The 12,089-nt window shown below is 44.4% G+C and overlaps 1 protein-coding gene across 1 annotated transcript in view; it reads left to right on the top strand.

The window, feature by feature from the left end:
• Vapb (VAMP associated protein B and C) overlaps positions 1-12,089 on the top strand; it is a 49,962-nt gene that overhangs the window by 8,666 nt on the left and 29,207 nt on the right. The gene's annotated exons all lie outside the window — the stretch shown is intronic.

Here is a 12,089-nt window from a genome sequence, read left to right as displayed (position 1 = left end):
CAGTGGGAACAGAGAAAAGAGTGAATGAAAGAGAAATGGCATAGAAAAGCAAGTCAGGGTGCTGAGCCGGAGTGTCTTGTGGACGCCTCTTAGGTGCATGGTGCTCTCTGTGCTGGGGAGACTGCCCTAACCCAATTCTGTTTTCCCTAGGAACTGATGTCAAGCTTCACTACTTCTCATTGTGAATCACTTCTCTGTCATTGCTAAAGGTAGTGTGCTATTTGTTACCGCAACTGTCCCTTCCCTTTGCCTTTCTACTCCCAGCCCAGGTCTTTTACTCCTTTACAAAACATGTGTTTCTGGGTTAAATGGGGACTATTTTTGCCCTTTGCTTACACCATTTAACATTTTTAGCTTAGTAGAGAAAGAAAAGGAATGGAATGTGGCCTACCTGGGAACATCAGTGTCACTGTCCCCTCCGTGTTGGTGGTGAGAATATGGAGGCCCAGCTCTTGGCCAGGCATCCAGGCCTCTTGGTCTCCAGCCTTGGTTCCCGTCTTGCTGTCACTTGGAGGCTCTCATCTAAGCACCTCAGCTGTGATTTCCTTCTCTGTGGCATAAGGAGGCTTACACTCCTAATCATATAGAGTCCATCCAGCTCCAGGCTTGAGAACTTGAGATCCAGGTTTGTTTTACCTGAAGAAGAATGATGGAAAGTGCTTTGAAGGCAGACATCGATTGTTGGTATGTAGGTGTGTCCTGATGGGTTCCATTGAAAATCTCAGTCTGTGCCTTTGACCTCTGTAAAGTCTGGCACTGCTGCACTAATGGGTGAAGGAAAGCCACGGCCCACTCTTGAGAGGGTCTGTGGGCTCAATCTGCTTTGCGGTCCTCCTGCTGTCCCTCCAGCCATGTGCTGAGGCAGATCTGGAAGAGACTGAGGTCTCTGGGGAAGTCTTCAGGAACATGGTGGGCTAATTTGGGTCTTTTTTCTTCCATTTTATTATTATTTCTAAATGTTGCTTTTGTTGCCTTTCTCCTTCAAAACGAGATTGTCTCTTGTTTCTTTATAGACCTGGCGCTGAGCACAGTGCTTGGCAGTCAGCACGTCGGTGGACATCTGAGTGTAGTCAGATGCTTTTACTCTACTTTTGAAAAGGCAAGATGCTTCCTGAGGTGCCTTTGCCCTAACTTGTCCCTTAGTGCCTTCTTGTGCGCCAGACTCTGGGTGAGAAGTCCCTGTCTGTGTCTCATTCATGTGCGCCCAGAGTCACTCCCCAAGAGCTTGGTGATTGCTTCCACTCCATCCTGCCTATGATTTTTTTTTTTTTTTTGGTACTGGGGATTGAACCCAGTGGCACTTAACTCCTGAGCCACACCCCCAACCCTTTTTTATTTTATTTAGAGACAGGGTTGTGCTGAGTTGCTTAGGGCCTTGCGAAGTTGCTGAGGCTGGATTTGAACTCTCAATCCTCCTGCCTCAGCCTCCCAAGCTGCTGGGGTTATAGGCGCACCCTACTGTGCCCGGGTTGGCTGTGTTTTCATTTGTCAGCCTGGGTGTACTCAGCGTTTGCCATCCTGCCTGTTGACACTGCTACCTTTCCCATCCTAGTCACTCTCTGGTTTTCTTGGGCTTGTATGGTCACTTCTGCCCTCACTCATGGGTCCTATGGGTGATGCTCAAGGGTTCAGACTCTCCTTCTCACACCCTCCTCTTCCCTCTTCTTCTCTCATTTCCTCCCTTTCTGTCTCCCTGCTCCCCTTGGGGCACTCTTCTACCAGTGCCTTTGACTTCTGACATCTCTTATATGTCAGCCCACGCCTGACCCAAGCCTGTGTATCAGAGTCACAGGTTCTTAAAGTGCAGCATGCCCCAATCTGAATTCCATTCCACTCTATTTTCCTTTTCTTCCATCTTCCGTTCCTGCTGCCAACTCATTGAATGGCATCCACGTTAATGCAGTTTACCAACCTGGAGAGCCTATGAAATCAGCCCCTTCTACTCTGTTCCCTAATTCCCACCGGAAGACAAATAGCCTATCTGTCCTCGATGTCCAGAAAGCCTGAAGCTTTCAAAGATGCAGATGTGAACGTATCTCTTGATTGCTTAAAGTCATTGAATGTCTTCCATTGCCAACAGAATAAAAGTCTGAATTCTTTAATATGATCCCTTGTACTGTCACCCTGCTGTCGTCTAGTTTCGTCTTTCCTTATATTTTATGCCAGCGTTTTAGTTCTCCCTGACCACAGGACTCTTACATATGCTATTTCCATCACTAAATGTTAGTTTCTTCTTCTTCCTGTTCACTGCTCCTTCCTGCTTACCTCTGAAATTAAGTATGTGCTTTACCTCTAACACAGTCCACATTATGCCTGTCCCCCTGGATTTCCATACTTGTCACTGTGTATTAGAGTTGACCACTGGGGTTTGCTTTCCTGTTCCCTGTATGGTATCTCATTAATAATACCTTCAGCTCCCCCCCAGCTCAGCAGACTTCCAGTCTCCATCTCCAGGCAGATCTTTGCATCTTGCAGCTGTTTGCCAGCTAGACACCTGGCCTCTCTACCAGTCACAGAAACTCCTCCTTGAAGTCAGCATGGTCCATGTTGCATTGACGATTTACTCATCTCCACTCACCAAGGCTCCTCCTGCACCTTGGAAGTGTCCCTGTGTCCACTTGGGCAAGCCAGAAATCCTAAGCTCATTTTCCACTCCCCCTTTTCCACACCTCTCCATTTATTGGCTCCCTAGAACTTACAAGTTCATGTTCAAAATTCTTAGACCAGTGTTAGAGCCTTTCAAAATGGGGCTACTCTGCATCTTTGAACTCAGCCCTGTTCCTCTTTTTGGGCCCCCACTACTTTGGGCTCATGGTCCCCTGATGACCTCTCACAGGTGCGTCATGCTGTGCCTTCCCCTACTGCCTTGCAGCTTGAGTGTGCTTCCTGTCTGTGGCAGCTCCTCAAACCCCAGGGCCTTCCTCAGTGCTCAGTCCTGGGTACCCTCTCTGTGTTTGGGACTGAATTTCCTTTCCCATGGTGTTCAGTTCAGTGAGAGGTGGTATTGAGCCCAGCAGTTAATGGCTCAGAGTTACCTCTGGGGCCAGAATGCTTGGGTGTGATCCTAGATCTGCCTGTTGAAAGTCATGTGACCTTTGATAAGGTGTCTAACCTCTCTGTGCCTTTTCTTTGAGGTGTGTGAGGAGTATAAAATAAATTAGCACGTGTAAAGCACTTGGAGAGGGCCTGGCACCATTCAATGTTAGCTAATGTCAGTGTGATTTGTGAAGATGCATCATTTCAGCATGCAGTCCCAGAGCCTCTGCTTTGATCAGCTTGGAGACCCTGGGAGTGTATTACTAGCTTACCAGTGTGTAGCAGGAGTGTCCTGCCCTGTCATCTCTCACCTGAAAGCCTTGCACAGCTCCTGGAGGAGCATCCTCATAACTTCCTGAGAGCCGTTGTTACGGATACTTGAGGGGTTGGGGTGAAAAAAAACCTGAGAAAACCTTTGTGTTTATGAAGCTCATCTTCTAGCAGAGAAGATATGCCACATGAAAATAGAAATAATATATAATTTGTTTTAGGTAGTGTGGTAGGTGCTAAATGAAAAGAGCAGGATAAAGGGATTTGGGAGTAAGTTCTGTTTATTTTTTGTTTTTGTCTTTTGCACCACAGGAATGGAATGCAGGGCCTTGTGCATGCCTGGCAAGCACTCTATTAGAGCTACATCCCTAATTTTTGGGCTGTGTTTTAAATTGGTAACTGGGGACGCCACTTCCCTGAGAAGGTGCAGTTGGAACTGGACAAAGACCTGTATAAAACACTTACACAAGGGACTGGAGTTGTGGCCAGTGGTAGAGTTCTTGCCTAGCACATGTGAGACACTGGGTTCTATCAGCACCACATAAAAACAAATAAAATAAAGGTATAAAAAAATAAAAAATAAAGCATCAGGCCATGCAGATGTTTGGGAGAGAGCTTTGCAGACTTGGGAAGGGCAGTGCAAGTCCAGGGCCCTGAGTAGCAATCAGGCTGGTGTGCTCAGGGAGCAGCGTGGTCACTGTGCCTGCCCTGGAGCCAGGGATGGGCACACTAGGAGATGGGCTTCACAAGAGGGTGGGCACCTTGCTAGCAGCAGACCACCAGAGGGGCTTCAAAATATGTTTCTTCATGCGGAGGTGTGGAGGGTTCTGAGCAGGAGTCTTTAAAAAGCCACGGCAGGTGAGGAGGACAGGCTCCGAGAGCTCTGTGCTGCGGGGTGTGTGGAGGCCTTGTGGCCATGGCAGGGATGTAGGCTGAGAGTGCGGGAGAGACCATGGTGTGGGCAGGACCATGTCAAGCTTGCTCCCGTTCCACGTGTCTTGAAGGTGGCACCCACAGAACTGCCGATGGTTAAGGGAGGAAGAGTGGAAAGCTGGGTAACTGCTTTGGGCCACATTGCTGGTGAATGGCAGCGTCCTGTGCTGAGCTGAGAGACCGTGAGTGTGGGACTCAGCCTGCTGTGTGGCATGAAACAGTGAGGTGCAGAGGACGAGTGCAGGGAGAGGTCAGCAGTGGGCAGCTGGGTGTGGAACTCAGAGAGGCCAGGCTGCAGACACCAGGGTGGAAATCATCTTATTGTTGGAACATAGAAAAGGAAGAAATAATTTCTTCCAACTGGAGAGATTAGGTAACCCTTTCCAAAATGGAAGACATTTGAGCAAAACTTTGAAGAATGAGCATCATTTCCAGAGGTAGAGAAAGGGAAATATTTCTCATCCAGGTTTGTAGCCTTACCCCCTGGCCTCTTGTTGAATTTGTTTATGAAGCTGCTGACCTGGTTGATAATCTCTTTTTGCTAGTATAGCCACTTAAGTTCTCTATTGAAAAGGAAACCAGACCAGATTACACAGTAACGATAAACCACATGCTGCTGTTTCTCATTGTTCACAGATTGAAACTTCCAGCTGGACCTGAGAGGTGCAGAATGCTAATGTGCTCTCCACCGCCTGTGTCCTGGGCTGTGCTGATTTGGGTGTGTGGGGGGGTCTCGTCTCCTGCTCCCACTTCCACTGAAGAGGGCATGCTTTGGAGAAGCTTGTACTGCTGAGGCTGACAGCTGCCCTTGCCCTGCACTGTTAATTTGTAACTCAGTCACAGCTAATGGGGTCCTTTGTTGTGTTTCTCACTGCCGTCTTACCTCGGGCAGATGTCTGTCTCCAGGCTTCCTTCTTTGTGTCAGAAATGAACCATATTTGCTACTTTTGTATTTTGGTAGAATTTTATTTGAAGGAGAATATAGTTTGTCTTTTTGTTTATTTTTGTGATCCCTATAATCACAAATTTTTATCTTTTAACTAGAGAAACATTATAGATAGTTAATGGAATAAAGATTGTGCATTGAAAAAATTCTATTTATTAAATTAAGATCCATTTGGAGCTGTTCTCTGAAACTCATCTGTGAGTAGTCTTCAGCTGTGCACTGTCCTCGAGGTGCCAGACACAGGGTGTCCTTAGCGCCTGCTCTCACATAATGCTCTCAGCCATCTTTCTGTTTAGGAAAATCTTAGTACATTAAAGAACAGCATGTTCAACTTTAGATGAGTGAAGGCTTCTAGACTTCTAAGTTCATAAACTAGCTTTGCCAAAATTGTGGGTGTGTGTTTGTCTTGAATAAATGAGACCACTGCTTTGCTAAACATGTTTTAAATCGTAATGTTCATTTTTACAAATCACATGAAAATGACCATCATTGTAGGCTCATTGGTTTTTTAGCAGTCCGAGGTCAGAATGTCAGTGTTTCTGTATATACAGGGTAGTCTGGGTGAGAAGATGACTCTTCAGAAGAGTGTTGTCTGGGCCTCACATGAACTACAGGTAGCTTTCTTTATGAGGGACAATTTTACTATAGAAGTATGCAGATAGTGTGATAAATGCCCACATACAGAGTAACTGAAAGTTAATAAGGTGCTCGTCTTATTTAAAATCTCTCTTTAATGAAACAAGTAAAGCTTTATGAATAATTTAAAGACAGCCTGTGCCTCATATTTGCCCATTCACACTCCCACTTGTCCTTACTCCCAGAGGAGTGTGGTGGGAACCATTTCCCTAATGAAGAGTCGCGGTGTGTGTATCACTTAACATGCCTTCGAGACCCATTGGTTGTTGAAATATGGATCTTGTGCATTCTTCTGCCCTGTCATGTAGTGTTCCTTCAGAAGAATTTAGCGCACATGTTTTAGGTAAGAGTTCTTTGTTTATATGGAATCCTGATTACTGATCTGTCATATGAACTGCAGATGCCTGTGTTCCTCAGGCTGTTCCTCCTGGCTAGCACCCTCTCTTTCAGGGAACTTTCCTGAGTTTGCTCTTTGGCCTTTTGCGGGTTCTTTTCTCTGTTGAATTCTCTCATCACACTAGTGCCTTGCAGTCTGGTTCCCCCCTGTGTGGGAGGTTGGTGGCAGGCTGAATTTTATTTCTGCTCAGAAGGAACTAGGACACTAGCGAACGGAACAGACAGGGCTGGTCTCTTTCAGGACCTTAGATGGCGGCAGCATCATCATTGGGAGTTGTTGGTGCTGGTTTCTTTTGCTGGGATGCTGGGTTTCCCAGCAGCTGGATGTCTCATGAGGACATAAGGAAGGTGCTTCATACCTTTGTTTTACCTATTTATTTTTATGTTGGCCTGAGGATCAAACCCAGGGCTTCGCACGCACTAGGCGAGCGCTCTACCACTGAGCCACAACCCCAGCCCTCTCTTAGGGTTCTTTATGTGGGGTTGTTTCAAAATAAGAGCTGTGCAATTTGACTTTCTGCTGAAGTACTGGAATACAGTGTGTGTCATTGGGAATACATTGGTTGCAAAGCATTATTTTTATCTCCAAAGCATTGTGTGAGCTAACCATTTAATCAGGAAAATAAATTTTCTTAAAACCTCAATTTCTCCAGTGTACTTATTCTCTTCTTTTGGAAATGGAGTCTCACTGAGCTGGCCAGACTGGCTTTGAACTTGAATTTCTGCCTCAGCTTCCCAAGAGTCTGGGATTACAAGCATGTGCTACCATGCCCAGCTGGTAGACTTACTCTTAAACTCATGGTTATTTAAGAGTTTACTCTCTTTGATTATCTGTTTGTATGATACCTTTATTTAATTTTTTAGAAAGAGATCAAGTTAAAAAGATATCACTGAATACTTATGATAAAAGCATCATAGATACAAGAGAATATTTTTAATACAAGAGAATATTTTTAATACTTTCAGCCTGTTATGAACAACCCAGTCTTAACATGACTTGAGACTCGAGTGTAGGGAGGCAGGCATACTTACAGGGCAAGCGGCAGCATCAGGAGAGAGGAACCCGCGAGGAAGCCTGGCATTAATGCAGCCTGTACCATTGAGTCCCTGCTGCATGTGTTGCCTGCCCTGGGCTTGCTGTCAGGAAAGGAGCACACAGAGTCTGTCCTCTGCAGAAGGACATGGGCAGTGATACTGGAGCGTGAGCGTCAGGAGGCTAATGTGTGTTCATCTGGAGCCTGGTTGCATGTGCAGGGGGCCTGCGAGAAGAATATAGCCTGGGATGGTAGACAAGCACATCCTGGTCGTCCCTTCCTTCCATAGTTATGTGTCCTGAAATGTTCCAGGTGCTGATGATCCTCGTGAACAAGAGAGATGGAAAGGTTTGTATTCAAAATTGCTATTCCAGAAAGAGGAAGAGAAGGAGGAAGGTGGGCATTGGGGCGATGCAGGTGAATGGGGAAAGCAGAAAACATCAGGATACTTATAATGAAAATAGATTCCCAAAGGGTGAAGTGTAAAGATCTCTAGAAGTTAAGCAAGATTCACTTGAGGGGGTCCACGTCTTCTATATTAGACACCCACGCACTGGGTGAGGCCATCACTCTGAAGCCACCAGTGCCATCGCTCTGAAGCCATCAGTGCCTTTCTCCTGTCATAGCAAAATCCACCAAAAGTCACAGGCTTCGGAGACAGATTATGATCTTTCCAGAAGGTGGTCTTTTTGTTTTTTTAGATATTTATTTTTTAGTTGTAGTTGGACACAATACCTTTATTTATTTAGAGTAAAATATGGTAGCTTATTTTTTGGAGGGGTTGTGAAAAGGAGAGAGATTTTGTGTTTGCAAGAATGTAAAGTAATCCAGCTCTTTTTATGCAGAATGGAAAAATCTGCTTTGAAGCTAATAACTTTAAGTTTTATATCTGAAAAGCTGAGAGCTGATAGATTATATGTCAATTTGACATATAACTTATTTGGTAACACAGTGCAAGTTTCAAATATTTTAGCTATATCAGGAGATCACTTGCAAAGGAAGGGTATGTATTGGTAATACCAGAATTTCAGAAAAGGAAGAGAAGCCATCTCTGTGCAGACAGAGCGTTTTTTTTTTTTCCCATCTTGTTGGTCTATGCATCCACACACACCCACACACTTGTATACATATGTATTTTTCAAAATCTCAATGATACTAAATATCAGAAATGTTGGAGGGCATTACCAAAAGTGAATTTGATATAAAAGGCTAAATACTTCCCCCGCCCTTCTTTTTGAAAAATATTGCTATTTTCTAGAGTGGTTCTCAGTTCATAGCAAATGCAAGTTCCATAAGCCCCCCGCCCCACACATCAGCAGCCTGCTGCACTGTCAGCATCCCACAGCAGATTGGCATATTTATTAAAATTCTTAGGGAAGACCAGCTTCTCATTTCTTCCTTTCAGAAGGGCCTGGGGGACGGGACGAGGGAGCAGTTCATGCTGTGCTTTGGTTTATCTGACACAAGAGCATGTCCAGGAGCTCAGATTCCACCAGTTAATGCTGTTTCAGGAGCATCTTTTGCAACCTTATGTAAATTTTCATAGGCAAACAAAAAATATGGGACATAAGCCTGCTGCACACACCTGTAATCCCAGTGGCTCGGGAGGCTGAGGCAGGAGGATCACAAATTCAAAGCCAGCCTCAGCAACTGTGAGGTGCCAAGCAACTCAGTGAGACCCTGTCTCTAAATAGATACAAAATGTGGTTCAGTGGTGGAGTGCCCAAATTCAATCTCCAGTATATCCCGCCCCCCCCCCCCCCGCAAAAAAAAAAAAAAAACCCACTTAAAGTTGTTAGAAAAATAAAGTGTTAAAGAGTGTTCCTGCTGGACTTGGTGGCACACTCCTTTAATCCCAGCAGCTCTGGAGGCTGAGGCAGGAGGGTTGCAAGTTCAAAGCCAGCCTCAGCTACTTAGCGAGATACTAACTCAATGAGACCCTGTGTCTCAAAAAAAGAGAGAGTGTTCCTAATGTCTCCCAATTCATGTTGCTATATTTATTTTCTTTCAGTTTCATATTTTAGATACTTAGGTTCTAGCTTTGCATAGACATCTGAAATAAGGAATAGAATATTAGAAGGAAGAATGATTAAAAGTATACTGAGGTACTGGAGACAAATCATTTTTTTCATCTCTTAAAAGAACAAATTCTAACTTTTGAAGGAGATTTCATTTGTAAAATTGACTTTGTACTTTATAAGCAATGTTTAAATTCATTGGTGATAAATATGCATGTTTGTATAGTAAAATCCCATTTTTTACATAATGCCTTAATGGAAATGGCAGTTTTATGAAATGAAAGTGACTAGTAAAAATCTGAATGATGTTCGTAACCCTTTACATCATTTTTATTGAGGTTTTTTTTGTGTTCTAATTCATTAATACAGGGGAAGAGGAGCACACTAACATGGTTTATCTCCTGTAATTACTCAAATTGAATAGAATTTATTTTCAATAAAATTCTTAGAGTAAATTGCCCAGAGTGGGTAGTGGAGGACTGGATGGGTAAACATTTCTTAATTTTTACCTGTGGGACTTTGCTGTTTTACCAGTGATGTTGTTTTGTTGTGCATATTTTCAACATAGCTCCCTTTGGATTTTTACAAATAAATGTTTGTGAAAGCCCAAGAACTCCCAGGATTGAGTATTAAGGGGGAATGGGGTGTTTATTTCATCCTGCTTATTATTACAAATATTGTTTCTCTTTTAATAATTTATACTACCTTTTATGTGATTTATATAAGGTGAAACACCATTTAGATTGCTATGTAATAGAGTAATCTGGGGAAATTCCTGCAAACAGCTTAGTGTTTGCAGTTTAATTTGGTTTTTTGCTGTAGAGGACCAGGAGGAGGCTGGTGTGTGGGGTGATCAAACACCTAAACCCAGGCTTCCCGCCTGGCCTCATTCAGGAGTGGGAGAGACGCTGGAAACAGCTGGAAGCCCGTACACCTCCACACACTCACTACAGTGCACATCTGCTTGGGTTCTTGGCCTTCCAAGCTGAAGGTGCCTCCATGTCCTGGAGGAAGACTGTTATCTAAGCTTTGAGGCTTCATAGGTGTTTGGGTCACAGACTGCCACCAATTCCTTCCTCCTGCATCACATCTGAATGTCCATCCTTTGCGGGTGTCACTTCATGTAGACACACTGTTTTCTCTCCAGCACTGTGGGTCTGCTTCAGCTAGAGCTGTGTTGTGCAGAGTTGTGACTAGAGTTTTGTTTTTTTTTTTTCCCATGTGTGGGGCAGTGAATATGTGTGCAAGGTGGTTTGTTTGACCTTGTGTAGGTTTGCAGACCTTATAGCTTTCTTTGACCCTGGAGAGTCAGAGCTGTGTTTAACTATTCTTTTTTTAGCCTATGCTTGCTGAAGTGATTACCACCTTAAGCAAACAGAGACTTGGTGGGGGATCAGACTTTCTCCATCTTCCTTGTAGGTCAGACCTCAGCACTGGAGGGTGGAATAGGGTAGAGGCCCAGGAGAGCTGCTGCCTCCATAATCCCCTGGACACTGTCTCAGCACCAGGTGTCCTGTTTCTCCATGGTTGCCAAGAGCTTGCTACTAGGGTGTAGCATCGTCAGCATCTGGCTCTCTCTCACTGTAGCTGAAAAGCCCTTAGGCCACAAGGTACCTGCCTCCTGTGTTCTGAGTGTAGAGGGAAGGTTATTTGTGATGGAATTGGTAGCTAAGATGAAATATTGAAGACTGCTTTTCCCCACATCTGGATACAGCTAGGCCTCCTGACCCTTTAGGAAGCCTTTTCCCATGACTTCCAGCTGAGTCCGGAGGGCCAGAGGCAATTAAGCAGATGAAGAGGTAAACAAGGTGAGAAATTCTTCTGGGGTATTTAGTCCTTGAAGGCTATGTTGCCCACAGAATGAGAATAACTTTTAGTGTAAGTAATCACCAACAATAGATGAGCCAATAGTATGGCCAATCCATTGTGATTCTCCATACACATTTGTACAATCACCACACTCTGCAAAAACCACAGGCTAACAAGGGAAGGAGGCCAGACACACGACCCCAGGACTGTGTTGATGGTGCACGCACAGAGGGACTGATGGGAGCGGTACTCGTGCTACATTAGATATGGCTCCTTCCCTAGGAGACACCTGAAGTTCACCAGTACACGTGTGTCAGAAGAGTTGCAGCCTGGCTGTTACTGTGACGTGGAAGAAGGATGGTCACCTGAAGCCAAGAGGGAAAGTTGTATCATCCGTGTAGACCTGTGGAGCGAGTGCCCCATGGGGTGGATAGAGGTCGTTTGAATAAAGGTGACTGAGGTGTGTGTGGATGTGTGCTTAGCAGATTTCTGTGCAGCCAGGTTCAGGGTGCAGTTTTCTGTGTTCACTTAGGGTTTCTTGAAGAAAAAATTATGCATAAGCAAATGTGAAAATCATTTTATGCTCAGATTGTCTTCCTAATATGCTCATCAATCACATTTGGACAAATTTGTGTTTTCTTGTTGCAGAACTGGCTGTAGTTTATTTGGTGTTGGATTTGAGTTCCTTTTCCTTTCTTCCTGTCCACCATTACTGATTTCTTAATTTGTTTTTAAGTTAAGTCCATATAATATAGATTTTTTTTATACTATGGACACCTGTAGAAGAAATCAGACTGAGATTTTAATTTTGCTAGAGTTAATCCATGGGTAGTTTCCTTCTTAGTGGAAAAAAAAAATCAATCTCTCTCTCTCTCCATCCCTCTCTCATCCCTCTCTCTGTCATGTATCCATCTTGCCATCTGTCCATCCATCTCTTCATCCATCCATCCATCCCTCCCCTCTATCCACCTGTCCATCTCTCTATATGTTCATCCTTCTTTTCTCAAGACT

The sequence above is a fragment of the Marmota monax genome, unplaced genomic scaffold (assembly GCF_021218885.2).
Source record: "Marmota monax isolate L192 unplaced genomic scaffold, Marmota_monax_Labrador192_F-V1.1 WCK01_AAM20220418_F8-fsc00014, whole genome shotgun sequence".
Taxonomy (NCBI): Eukaryota; Metazoa; Chordata; class Mammalia; order Rodentia; family Sciuridae; genus Marmota; species Marmota monax.
Note: the sequence above shows the minus strand (reverse complement) of the source record. Positions and strands in the feature narration are given on the sequence as shown.